Here is a 12,404-nt window from a genome sequence, read left to right on the forward strand (position 1 = left end):
CGCTGACAGGGCCGGCCCCACGGCGGCAGCCCTGGGGGCTGGACCAGGGCTTCTCCAGGCACGGTCCGCACTGCTGCCTCCAGCCTGCGCGGGGCAGGAGCCGCTCGAGAGAGCGACCGGAACCAGAGGCACCGGGCAGGACCCACGCAGAACAGGCCACCAGCCAGATGGACCTCGGCCCGCTGAGGCGTGTGTGCGGAGGGGCCTGGGCGGTGCGTGAGCTGCGGGGAGGGGGCGATCCGGGGCTGAGGGCTGGGCAGAGCAGACCGGCCTCCTCCGTGTTGTAAAGGCTGCTTCATGAAGAGGCCGCTGCGAACGCAGGTGCAGCCTGTGCGAATCTGCTGACCACTGGTGTGACCGGCCGCTGTCTGTGTGCTCAGCTCTGCCCAGGGCTCCTGTGCTTGGAGAGCCTCTCCTTCCATCAGGAGGACCCGCCGTCCACGTGCAGAATAGCACGGCCCAGGCCCTGTGCCCAGGCAGCGCTGGGGACCGGTGTGCCCTGGACGGAGGGACTGGTGAGAGGCGTGTTTTTACGTGACGGGGCCTCAGATGAGCAGGAAGGCTTATTTCGTCAGCTGGGTCCACCATGAGGACTCCGCTTCCAGGGTCACAATATAAAATCTCTGTCAAAAAGCTAAATCCTTCCTTGGCCTGGATTTCCTTATAATAATCCCGACCAAAGCATTCACATGGAGAGGAGCCCCTCGTTAGCCAGAGGTACCTCCCCTAGCAAGCTCCCTAGCGAGGGCCAAGACATTATGCAAAGGGAGCGTTGTTTATTTATCTTTCCCAGAAAACAGAAAACACTCTGCACACACACGTGCCATTCAGTTTGGCAGAGGCTGAGACGAGGTGGCGACATGTTCCTGTACCAGGAAGGAGCGTGAAAACGTTTGTGCAAATTAGAAGCTCCTGACAGAGACGCCCAACCAGGGGGTCCTGCCGACTCGAGTCGGCCCAGTCCCCCAGGGATGCCACACCGGGGTCGGGGAGGGGGATGAGTTGGGGGCGGGTCCTCAGACAGCCAGCTCTCCCTTCAGCCGCTGTCCAGCTCAGCAAAGGAATGTTTGAGCAAGATAACATGCCCCCAACAGCCCAAATAAAGTGGTACCGAGAACAGGTGGGCCGGTTTGAAGGTAAACGATCCCCAAAGCAACAATCAGACCAAGGGTCCGACTCCGTGATTTGGTTCATGTTTCCTCTCCCAGGCTTGCCCGCGGCAGGGGGGTGGTCACAGGATGAGTGCCAAGTGGATGGCCTCCCGTGCCCTGGTCCCTCCTTCACCTGCAGCCCCAGCGGGGTGGCCTCTGGTTTCATGCCATCAGTCTGTGCTGTGGGCCTTGCTTCAGCCCTTATCCCTCAGCCCTTACTGCCTCAGCCTGCCTCAGCCCTTATCCCTCAGCCCTTACTGCCTCAGCCTGCCTCAGCCCTTATCCCTCAGCCCTTACTGCCTCAGCCCTTACCACCTCCGCTCTTCCCTGACTCAGCTGCCAGAGCAAGATCTGTGCTCACAGCCCAGAAAAGGGCACCACCAAGCCCCCACGCCCAACCTCTTGCTCCCTCTGCCCTCACACCCGCTCTCTCTCCCCCTCACCCCTCACCCCTCACCCCCTCACCCCGCCTCCCCACCACTGGCACCTGAGCCCTGAAGGTGACTTGGGCTCCTCTGCAGTGCTCAGTCCATTTTCCCTCCAGCTTCTGGGGACACTGGCTTCTGCCAGGACCGCTGGCCGAGGCTCTGGCAGTGGGATGTGCGTCCAGCCGGTGGCCTGGGCCTGTGGGATGTGCATCCAGCTGGTGGCCTGGGCCTCTGTGTTCATGTTTGCAGCAGCCTCAAGGCCAGGAGAGTGGGGTCTTGCATCCTGCAGGAACGGGGTCTTCTTGCGGCTTCCTCCCCACTTTGGGGACTGAAACTCTGCTTATCCAGCTCCATGTCTCTATCTCTGTGAGACCAATAGAGAAACAAAGGTAAGCCCCTTGGGCTTTGGGGGGCAAGAAATGGTGTGAATAGGAGGCCCTGCTGGATGTCCTGGGGTGGGACTCCGGGGTCCACGAGGAATGGTCCCGTGGCCAGGTCAAGGGGCTGGGTCCTGGGGCTGGCTCCTCCATCCCAGAGAGCCTTTCCACAAAGGACCCCGGGCCCAGGTTCCCGGCTTAACTTGTCCACAGGGGTGCTGCTCACAGGCCGGCGTCCCGAGCATCCACCGGGCACACAGGGGTGAGCAGACCGGCCCCCGCCCACCGATTGTGGCAGGAAGCTCTCAGACAGAAAAGCCATTGTCATAGGCCCTGTGGGGGGCGTCGCTCTGGCTTGGGGAGACTCTGGGCCGATTTCACCTCTACAAACACAAATGACCTCAAGCCAGCGGCCAGAGCCCTCAGAAGAGCTTGTCTCCCTGCTCTCAAAGGGGCCCCCTCGGGGCCGTAAGCACTTCACTTCCTGAGCAGCTTCTCAGAGACAGCCTGCCGTCCCCCGGAGGACACTTCCTGTGGCTTCCTGGTTGGCTGCCCAAGGAGGGACATGGGCCGCTGACCACACCTTGAGGGGGGCCATGGCCTGGGGACCCTGGGCTGGAACCCCAAGATGCACAGGAGCCCCGAGATGTGCAGGGACCCCAAGACGCACAGGGACCCCGAGATGCCCCGAGACGTGCAGGGACCCCAAGATGCACAGGGACCCCGAGATGCTCAGGGACCCTGAGATGCCCCGAGACGCGCTGGGACCCCGAGATGCGCAGGAACCCCGAGATGCGCAGGGACCCCGAGACGCACAGGAGCCCCGAGATGCGCAGGGGCTCTGAGATGCACAGGGACCCCGAGATGTGCAGGGACCCCGAGACGTGCAGGGACCCCAAGATGCACAGGGACCCCGAGATGCTCAGGGACCCTGAGATGCCCCGAGATGCGCAGGGACCCTGAGACGCGCAGGAACCCCGAGATGTGCAGGGACCCTGAGACGCGCAGGGACCCTGAGATGCCCCGAGATGCGCTGGGAGGCCTGCGCTTCTGCTGGTGGAATTCTAAACGCCGGGTGAGCCACAGTCCCTGGAGGTCATGGCCTTCATTTAAGTGCCATCCACTCTCCTGAGGAACCGGCAGACCCTCCCTGGGTCCTGCCCCGGGCAGCTTGCTGTCGTCAGCGATGACCTGTCACCACCAGCAGCTGGAGCTGTCTGGCCCCGTCCGGCCATCGTCCACTGCCCGTCACAGCCCGTCTCCCTCCCGTAGCTGCCCTGCAGGGTGTGTGGGACGTTCCCATGCGGCCCCTGCAGCTCTGGGCCCACCGTTCCTCGGACACAGCACGGCGGCCCCAGGAGGGGATGGTCCTCAGCGGAGGAGCTGAGCCCACGCCAGCCCTGGTGGTCCCGGGTGGACTCCGTGGGGTGCACAGCCTGGTGGGCATCAGTGCTGCCCAGGGCAGGCGTGGCCGCGGGTGGGACCGCCACGCTCAGGGCTTGTCCCTCCCTCAGGCCCTGTGGGTCCCAAGGCCACGGGCAACCAGGGACCCAGGCTGCGGTCTCACGCTCCGCCCCACTCTGGGGCAGGGGCCGGCTCAGCGAGTGGGGCAGCCTCGTCCTAGCTACCCTCTGCTGGCAGCAGGGAGGCGGACAGCTGCTCCAGAACCTTCCAGGGCATGGGCGGGTTTGCTAGCCGGCCTGGGGCAGGGACGGGGCTGGGGGTGGAGGGCAGGCCTGCTCTCCCTGCCTGGAGGTGGCATGTCCTCTCTTTCACGTCCCTGCCCCTCCCAGGTGCAGGGGGCAGGGGCCAGAGCCACAGAGCAGGTGTGTGAGGGGGTGACTGCCAGCCAGCTCTGCCCCCAGATCATGGCCTCAGTTTTTGGTGAGGAATCAAATTTTCCTTCCTTTTAAGAATGTGAGAGTTGGACCATAAAGAAGTCTGAGCACTGAACAGTTGATTCAAACTGTGGTGTTGGAGAAGACTCTTGAGAGTCTCTTGGACTTTGAGGAGATCAACCGAGTCAATCCTAAAGGAAATCAACCCTGAATATTCACTGGAAGGACTGATGCTGAAGCTGAAGCTCCAATCCTTCGGCCACCTGACATGAAGAACTGATTCATTGGAAAAGACCCTGATGCTGGGAAAGATTGAGGGCAGGAGAAAGGGATGACAAAGGATGAGATGGTTGGATGGCATCACTGACTCAGTGGACACGAGTTTGAGCAAACTCTGGGAATAGTGAAGGACAGGGAAGCCTGGCGTGCCAGAGTCCATGAGGTTGCCAAAAGTCAGACGCTACTTAGCAACAGAACAACAAAGGCTGAATAGCATTCCCTTGAGTGTGTGTGACATCATCTCTATCCTTCATCTGCTGGTGGACACCAGAGTTGCTTCTATCTTCTGGTTGTTGTGAACATAACCGTGCAAACATTTTTTTGAGTTCTTGCTTCGGATTCTTTTTAGTATACACCCAGGAGGGACACTGCCGGGCGCCTCATAATTCTATGTTTAAATTTTTTTTTTCTTTTTTTTAGAATGCCATAGTTCTGATGAGATGGATGAAACTGGAGCCGATTATACAGAGTGAAGTAAGCCAGAAAGAAAAACACCAATACAGTATCCTAACACATATATATGGAATTTAGAAAGATAGCAATGACGACCCTGTATGCAAGACAGGAAAAATGACACAGCGGTGTATAACGGACTTTTGGACTCAGAGGGAGAGGGAGAGGGTGGGATGATTTGGGAGAATGGCATTCTATGTTTAAATTTTGGAGGGGCACTGAAGTGTTCTCCACCAGACACGCCCACCCGCCACGTGTGCGTGAGGCTCCAGGCTCCCCATGTCTGCACCGACAGGCGCCTTTTCAGCCGTTCCTATGCCGTCCTGCTGGGTGTGAGGTGGCGTCTCAGGAGTGCCTTTGCCCCATGCCACCTACTGACTGACGATGTGCAGAGCCTTCTCACGTGCTCACTGGCCATTTCCTCATCATCTGTCTCTGGAGAAATGACGGTTCAACGGCCCATGGTATCCGTTTGTTTTGTTTTCTTTAGCTGTAGGGATTATGTATGTACTCCGGATATTAACACCCCATCAGAGAGAGGATTTGCAAATATTTTCTCCCTCTCTGAAGGCTTCTTTTTGCTTTCTAGGCCGTGTCCCCTACGCACAGAATTGCTAGTTTCGGTGCAGTCTGATTCGCCTGTCTTTCCGTTTGCTGCCTTGCTTTCGGTGCCACGTCAGCCTTATGTGTTGACAGTTCATTCTTCCTCTGCACACTCACACCTCGGTCAAATGTCTGAATTCCCGACACTTGTGTAACTGTTTCTGGGTTCTCCGTCCGGCCCGGCAGCTGCTCCCAGCACCACGGCCTCATCACAGACTTCGAGTCAGTCTCAGCACCCGGCAGGGCAGCCGCCACCACCTCCTCCCTGCTCCTCCTCCTCCTCTGAAGTGCTCCTCGCTGTTCCGAGCTCCTTGCTCCAATGCACTTTACCATCCGCTTATTCATTCCGTGATGCATATGGCAGGCATTCTGACTGGAACGGCGCTTAACTCACAGCTTTTAAGGGGCGGGATCAACATGGTCACGATATTGGCCTGGAACATCCCTGAACACTGTGTATTCCCATTTGTTCACATCTTCGAATGTTCCTCAATATTTTAATATTTCCCCACCAAAGACTGAGGAGAACGCTTTTATACATATTATATAATGATATTTTAAAAATAGCTTTTGTGCCATTGTTTACCAAACAATACCAACAACTGGTTTTGGCAGATAGACCTGAATGGCTCCCTCTTCTTTCCCTTTTCACATTTTTCATTCCTCTTTTTAAATTTACCCCAAGTTTCTAATGCAGAGGTCTTGCTGCTGTTGTTCTGTTGCTCAGTAATGTTCGACTCTTTGCGACGCCACGGACTGCAGCCCGCCAGGCCTCCCTGTCCTTCACCACCTCCTGGGGCGTGCTCACACTCATGTCCATCAAATACGTGATGCCATCCAACCATCTCATCCTCTGTCGTCCCCTTCTCCTTCTGCCTTCAAACTTCCCCAGCATCAGGGTCTTTGCTAATGAGTTAGCTCTTCGCATCAGGTAGTCAGAGAATTGGAGCTTCAGCTTCAGCATCAGTCCTTCCAATGAATATTCAGGACTGATTTCCTTTAGGATGGACAGGTTTGATCTCCTTTCAGTCCAAGGGACTCTCAAGAGTCTTCTCTAACACCACAGTTCAAAAGCATCAATTCTTTGGCACTCAACTTTCTTTATAGTCCAACTCTTTCATCCATACATGACTACTGGAAATCAATAGCTTTGACAAGATGGAACTTTGTTGGCAAAGTAACGTCTCTGCTTTTTAATATGCTGTCTGGGTTTGTCATAGCTTTTGTTCCAAGGAGCAAGCATTCTTATAATTTCATGGCTGCAGTCACCATCTGCAGTGATTTTGGAGCCCAAGAAAAGAAAGCGTGTCACTGTTACCATTGTTTCCCCATCTATTTGCCATGACATGATGGGATTGGATGCCATGATCTTGGTTTTTTGAATGTTGAGTTTTAAGTCAGCTTTTCACTTCCCTCCTACAGTAATATATACATATGTATATTTACTGTATTTAAAAACATCCAAAATTGTCAGTATTTCTATTCCTCCAATCAGGAAAAAGATTTTAGCGGTTTTAAGTACCAAGATTTAAACATGAAGTTAGTTACTGAATTTTTGAAAATGTAAGTTTCAAGTGCTCAGCATTGTAAGTTGGTATCTGTGTACCCTGCAGGGTGGCCCCCCAGGCCTGGTCACTGCCCCCCAGCAGAGCGGGGCTCCCTCCGCCCACGCCACTCCTCCCGAACCCCTTCCCCTCTGGTGACCACCAATGTGGTCTTCACAGCCAAGGACTTGGAGCTTTTGCTTGTTCTTTAGATTCCACATACAAGTGAGGTTACAGGGTATCTGCTTTCCTCTGCCTGTCTTCTTTAACTTAGGACAATACCCTCAAGATTCATTCACGTTGCTATACATGGCAGCATTTCATATTCTTATGACAATATCTCATTGTATGTGCACAATATAGTCTTTCCTTACGCATAGGCCACAGTTTCTTTGTCCATTCACCCGTGGCTGGACACTTAGATGGCTCCCACGTCTTGGCTTTCGTGAGCAGTGCTGCTGCGGGCCCTGGGGTGCGTGTGTCTCTTTCTGGATGTTGGTTTAATGAAATGCGTTGTGAAGGCCAACCTCTCTGCTCCGTGAGACGTTTTGGTGAGGCTCTGGTGGCATCTGTTGGTCGTGCTGCTCCAGCGTGGACTCCCCTAGGGCAGCTGGCCTGCAGGGGGTCGAGAGGACAGCCCTGGACAGGAGGCCCACGACGGCCAGGGGTGTGGAAGGGCCGAAGGGCTCGGCCCGAGGGAGCGCGCATTCCGCCCGCACCTCTGACGCGTCCAGTCCTCCCCGCCGGCCGAGTGCCCGCAGTCACCCTGGTTGGCATCTGAGCCCCGTGGGCCCCTCCTTGCACGCTGGTTCCCCATCTCCCGCTTCTGTTCAGATCAGATGCCGGACCTTCGCTGAGGGTGGAACTCTCGTCCTCACCGCCCTCTTCACTGGTTCCCGTTTCCCAGGTGAGGGAGGGGCTGGGCAGTGCCGGCTGCAGAAGGCGTTTCCTGCCGGCATTAATCCCGGGTCCTGCTATGATTTACTCCGCTCAGAGTTGAAAGGCCGGATTCAAAGGCCCAGGGCAAACCTTTGCCCCCGGGAACAAAGGCAGGAGATTAGCTCCCTGTTATCAATCAGTGTTGTCAGGACAGGGCAGAAACGCTTCACCTGTTGACGCCTCAGCGACGCCTCCAACGGGAGTCAAAGGTCATTCCTGCCCAAGGTTTTGTGTCTGTCTCAGCTGTCCTGGCCCCGAATTACCTTGAAAAATGGCTTCAAATGACCGGAGATGAACGTGGATTAGTGCCTTAATCTTGAGCAAAGCCTGAGGTTAGGGTCTGGGACACCGGGCGGGTGGAACTGTCTCGGGCTGACCCTGGCATGTGGCCCATGGGTGAGGCCAGCTCCATGCCTCTGGACAGGACCCTTTGCCTGGCTGGGGCTGGCTCACGGGCTTTATGCACTGATTTAGTGGGACAATGGGGCTGGTCAACAGCCAAGCAAACGAACTCTCGGGCTCACCTGTTGGGACATGGAGGTGGGGCTCGTGCCCCAGGGACTGGCCGAGACCCCTGCCCTCCCACCTCCGCCTGAGATCAGGGTCCCCAGGAGGGTGACCACACTGGACGGAAATTGCCCTTTCCAGCGGCACCTGCTGCAGGCGCAGCCCGGAGAGATGCGCTTCCGCTCCGGGTGGCCTGTGGACCCCAGGAGGCAGAAGGGGGTCCCTGCGAGCGCTCCCCGGCCGGTGGGGCCCGTGGTTGGTGGAGACGGGGTTCCCTCTGGCCGTGCCTGCAGATGCACTCTGATCCCTCCCTCTGGGCAGCTGCCCGGGAAGCCCGTGTCCTGCACAGGATGGTGGTTCATCGCTGAGAAGCTGTTCAGGAAGGTGAAGGGCTTACAGCCGCGGCCTGGAGGGGGCGCTCCCAAGCCTTTGTGAAGAGAGAGACAAGCACCCCATTTTCAGTGGGCTCCGGTGACGGCTACACAGGTCAGGACGGTCTCATCCTTTCTGTCTAGTCATCACTTACCAGAGAACGCGCATCCTGTGAAATCCATGCCCAGCCGCCCCGCGTCCTGGGCTGAGCCTTGCGCCTGCCCCGGCTGTGACCCAGTAGCTGGGCCATGTGCTGGAGCCTAAGGCGCTCAGTCCTGTCCAGCAACCCCGAATCTGGGCTGGAGAGCAGAACTCGCCTGGGCGGCCTCCCTTTATGGCCAAACTCCTGTTTCCACTCTGTGTCTCCACAGACAGTGTGCCCCCCGCCACCCGTGGCTGTGGCCCCAGGGGTAGGACAGTCAGCACCTGAGAGGCGGAGGGACCCGGAGCAGGAGTGGCCTTGCTGTCCCCCCTCCACCCCTCCTGCACTGAGGGGAGGACCAGCTTCATGGTGGTCCCTGCTGGATGTCTGCGTCACCGAGCCAGCCTTGCGGATGCGGTGGGGCAACACTCAGCCAGCCCACTTGCCTCTGCCGCCCAGCATGCATGGAATGCGGGGAGGGGGTCCCAAAGGCACCCCGTGGGCCAGGGGAAGGAACAGGTCCCTGGGCGGCCCCGTGGAGCAGACCCTGGCCTAACTACACCAAGTCATGGTGAGAGCCTTCAGCACGAGGCTCTGAGATGCCGGGTCGTCTCGACTCCGACACTGGAGGACACCTGGGCTTATGTGTCTGTCCCGATGGAAGTCTTAGGCGGTCAGTCGTGTCTGACTCTTTGCAATGCCATGGAATGTAGCTCTCCAGGCTCCCCTGTCCATGGGATTCTCCAGACAAGAATACTAGAGTGCGTTGCCATGCCCTTCTACAGGAGATCTTCCCAACCCAGGGATCGAACCCAGCTCTCTCGCATTGCAGGCAGATTCTTTACCGTCTGAGCCACCAGGGAGGCTGTAAGGAATGTCCCTGGTTCCATCTTGCAAATGGGAGGAAGACCAGACGCCTTAGCTCCAAGCTGGAGGAGGAGTCCTGGGTTCACAGCTGCTCCTCCCAGAGCGGGCACCCCCAGGCCTGGGTGCAGGAGTCCTGCCGGCCGGACTGTCCTCAGGTCCTTAGCACCAACGCTCACAGGGGCGGCACTTCTCCAAAGTCGGCACAGTGACATCGGTTTGGGTAAAGGGCCAGCCTGTAGCCCCCAGATTCATGGTCCCCAAGAAGGAAAGCCCTGTGCTGTGTCTCCAGGAAGGAGAGTTTGTTTTTCTTGATCTGGGCTGAATTCAAGCCTAAGTCTGTTCACCCCAGGCAGCTCAGCAAGGGTCCCTAAGTGCAGGCCCGGCTCTCATGTGGCTCAAAATGAGAAGCAAGAGAGATGCTCTAAATTAGAGAATTTTCTGGGAGCAGAGTGGTGTCTGTTGTGCAGCAGGAGTCGGGGTGGAAGGGAGGAGGGGCAGACAAAGATGGGGTGAAGATGGAACTCGGTGGGTCGGGGAGGGGTGGGGTGAAGGAGCGGGCCAGCATGTCCTGTGAACCCAGGTTCTGTGGTGAGCTTGCAAGGCCGCTCGGGGGCGGCAGCCGTGAGAGAGGAGGAGCGTCTTTCCTGCGAGACGCACGCCCAGAGGCCCCAGGAGGCGACCAGAGCCTGGCTGAGGAGCCCCCTGGGACCCACAGGGACCCCGGAAGCTGAGCCTCAGCTGACTACAGCTGTGATTAGACGGAATCAGTCGTGGAGATGGCAGAGATTGGGTGGGAGCTGAACTTCGTGAGACTTTCAGGGTCCAGCCTCGAGGCCTTTGGCTCAGCCCCAGTATGAGCCGCTAAACGTGTGGCTGAAGGTGCAGGACTGCCCGGCGCCCTGGGGACAACAGCGAGCGCACCAGATAGACAGACGGAGGGTCCCCCGCCGGAGGGGGCGGGGCCAGCCTCACATCACGGGGCTCTTCCTGGGACTGAACCCTGGGGCGCAGGGGTGTGGGTGGGCCTGGACTGGCGTGGGGGCGGGGCTTGGCCAGGCATGGGGGCGGGACCTGGGCAGCCCAGGGGCGGAGCCTGGACAGAAGCGGGTGGGGCCTGGACGGCCTAGGGGCGGGGCCTGGGTAGGCATGGGCGCAGGGGATGGGGGGGCGGAGCCTGGATGGGCAGGGGGCGGAGCCTGGGCGGGCGTGTGGGTGGGGCCTGGAAGGCCTGGGGCTCTGTCGCCCTCCCCTCCTCGGCCTCCTTGTGGTCTCCTCCTTGCGCTTTGCTTGGCGACCGTCTTCTAATGCACCTGGCCTGGCATGGCGGCCCAGGTTTTCAGGCATGGACTTGAGCCAGAGTCCCGGGCAGTCCTGTGAACCGACATCCCAACCGCGCCTTCGGAAACTGTGACCTGACCCGCCTTCACCGGGACCTGACGCTGGGGTCTGGTGCCGCTTGTTGCTTTGGGGCAGTTGTGATTTTTGAAAGCTCGCAGGTGGCTGAGGGCAGCCTGTCGGTGACTCTGGTGTGGGGTCCCCGGCCTGGCTCTCAGGGCTGCAGGGGAGCCTGGCTCCTCCCAGCTGAGCCCCAAGCCTTGCGGGAGGGGCTGCGGGAGCTGCCTGACTCCCGCCCCGGGGTCTTGGCTGGGAGGGGGGTCCATCCAGTCCTGCCCTGGCCCTAAGGTCACCCCCTGCTGGCGGCCCTGGCAGCAGCCCGGACACGCCTCCCTGATGAGATTCCCTCCAGAGGGAAGGCGCCTCTGAAACCCGGTGTCCTCGTGCACCAACCAGCCCGCGTCTAGAAGAGGGAAGGCGGTGGGGAAGGCGGTGGGGAGGGCGGGAGGGCCGGAAGACCAGGCATCCATTCGGAGGGCAGGGCGCCGGGAAGGAGTACCCGGAAATCTGGGTTTCACCTCGAAACCTCCTGATCTTTAACAGGAACGTTTCTTAAACACTCGGAGGCCAAGCAGAGCCTGTCTGCAGGTCGGGTAGGGATCACTGGCCGAGTGTGCACGTGCTCCCCGCAAGACCCCTCGTTTTGTGAATTCAACACTGTCACACCTATCACTCTGGGCTCCTGGAGTGAAGCTGGAAACAGGGTGGATCTCATGGTTAGAGGGGGCCTGCAGGGTGTGAAAGCCACACGCTCCCGGCTCCTGGGGAGGCTGGCAGGGCAGCACTGAGCGCTGGGCGCTGGGCTCTGGGTGCTGGATGCTGGGTTCTGGGTCCTGGGTGCTGGATGCTGGGTGCTGGGATCTAAGTGCTGGGCGCTGGGCTCTGGGCTCTGGGCTCTTGGTGCTGGATGCTGGGCTCTGGGCGCTGGACGCTGGGTGCTGGGTTCTGTGCTCTGGGCTCTGGGCTCTGGGTGCTGGATGCTGGGTGCTGGGCTCTGGGTGCTTGGCGCTGGGCTCTGGGCTCTAGGCTCTGGGTGCTGGATGCTGGGTTCTGGGCTCTGGGTGCCAGGCGCTGGGCTCAGGGCTCGAAGTGCTGGATGCTGGGCACTGGGCTCTGGGCACTGGGCACTGGGCACTGGGTGCTGGGCGCTGGGCTTTGGGCTCTAGGCTCTGGGTGCTGGATGCTGGGTTCTGGGCTCTAGGTGCTGGGCGCTGGGCTCTGGGTGCTGGATGCTGGGTTCTGGGCTCTGGGTGCTGGGTGCTGGGCTCTGGGCACTGGGTGCTGGATGCTGGGCGCTGGGTGCTGGATGCTGGGCACTGGGCGCTGGGCACTGGGTGCTGGGTGCTGGGCGCTGGATGCTGGGTGCTGGATGCTGGGTGCTGGGCTCTGGGTGCTGGGTGCTGGATGCTGGGTGCTGGGCCCTGGGTGCTGGATGCTGGGTGCTGGGCTCTGGGTGCTGGATGCTGGGTGCTGGGCTCTGGGTGCTGGGCGCTGGGCTTTGGGCTCTAG

This window comes from Capricornis sumatraensis, chromosome 13 (assembly GCF_032405125.1).
Source record: "Capricornis sumatraensis isolate serow.1 chromosome 13, serow.2, whole genome shotgun sequence".
Lineage (NCBI taxonomy): Eukaryota > Metazoa > Chordata > Mammalia > Artiodactyla > Bovidae > Capricornis > Capricornis sumatraensis.